We start from the raw sequence: 1,521 nt of genomic DNA on the forward strand, positions 1-1,521 counted from the left end.
AAAAAAAAAAAAAACTACATCAATTATTAAGATTGCTGATTAATTATGGGTTTGGGATTGCTTGGAGCGTGACATTACTTTGGATGGATTTGAGCCATCTAATTATTTTCAATTAGCCGATCAAGAAGATTACCTACTAAATCCTAAACTTCTATGGTATACACACATGATGACATAGATCAAGAATTCAGGTAGGTGTCATATTAAATGACAATTAGTGGGAGGCTATTATATAACTTGCTTGATGCATTATAGTATAGTTAGCTATTAAACCTACAAAGTACCCTGTTTTTCTTCTCTTCAATTGAAATAATCCAGTTCAGTTTAAATTTGGGGTTGATTCACATCACAGTGCCTCTCTATTGTGCGGATACATTGGCATTGTTTCACAATAGGATATCGATGGCTTCTCAGCTTTTTGGCTAAGATCAAGTGTAATATCTGTTCTTATCAGTTTAATAACTGATACGTCCCCTATCTAGGGGCCATGTAATAAAAGGATTTTTAGAACAGGGAGATGGAAAAAGAGCTTGCTATGTCCTCTCCAGGCCTTGACCTGGAATTGCAGTGCTTCCAGCTTCAGTCCACAAAAAAAAGAAAGAAAAAAGGATGTCGACATATCATGCATGGAAAAGCATGGACCATATAGACTTTAATGGTCCAAACATAGCCAGTGACTATGTTGGGGTAATTTTCTCTACATATAGAAGATTGGACTGATGATTTGCATCACTCTGGTCAGTGTCTAAACATGTATACATTTGGTAAACCGTCTGTGTAGATAGCATTTGACTACATAAGGGCCATTATAGTCTATGGGTCCCTTGTCCCATGCACAATTATGTCGACGTCCCATTTTTACAGGATGATTACATCCATGTACAACAGAGAGGTAACTTGTGATGGGAACATACCCTTACCTTTATCCAGTGTGAAATAGAACATCCTATATGAGCATCCTCTTATAACGATAGATCACAACTAAAACAAATGGGTTATATTTCTTTTGGATTTTTCTGTCATGTTTGTTGTTGCACGTATGGTGTTCATATCCGGAAAATTTCCTATGTGGCCTACCATCAAAGTGACATATACCATTGCAAACTTTGGCTACTTCTTCCTGTTGGTCCCAAAAATATATAACTCAAAACCTCTATACTACCATTGACACCTATCTCTAGCCTGGCTCCTCCATATTAGCGATCGAACACCGGAAAATCTTCTATCGAACTCGAACCTTGTCGAACCTTCCGCATTTGATTTCCGATGCCTTCCCTTTCCCGTTCCGATTGGAATTCCGGGATATAGCCAAGGTAATAGGTTCCGGTGTTCATCATCTCTACTCCATTTATCTCTGTAATAGACACCCAGACTTGAGTGTAACTTGTGTTTGTCTTCTCTACTGTAGTCACCTCTGACGATGTCTGCTACCAGGACTACTCGCCAACCTCATCAAATAAAACCTAGAAATTAAACCCATAGCTTAACACTGGCCAAGGAAACCAGGGCTGTAGGCCCATA

The 1,521-nt window shown here is 38.7% G+C and overlaps 1 non-coding gene across 1 annotated transcript; it reads left to right on the plus strand.

Annotated features, from left to right (window-relative positions):
- Positions 1–402: 402 nt before the first annotated feature.
- Positions 403–593, plus strand: LOC138770170 (U2 spliceosomal RNA). Its single transcript, XR_011359422.1, has one exon. It is a non-coding gene; the product is annotated as a U2 spliceosomal RNA (small nuclear RNA).
- Positions 594–1,521: the final 928 nt, after the last annotated feature.

Source organism: Dendropsophus ebraccatus, chromosome 12, assembly GCF_027789765.1.
Source record: "Dendropsophus ebraccatus isolate aDenEbr1 chromosome 12, aDenEbr1.pat, whole genome shotgun sequence".
Lineage (NCBI taxonomy): Eukaryota > Metazoa > Chordata > Amphibia > Anura > Hylidae > Dendropsophus > Dendropsophus ebraccatus.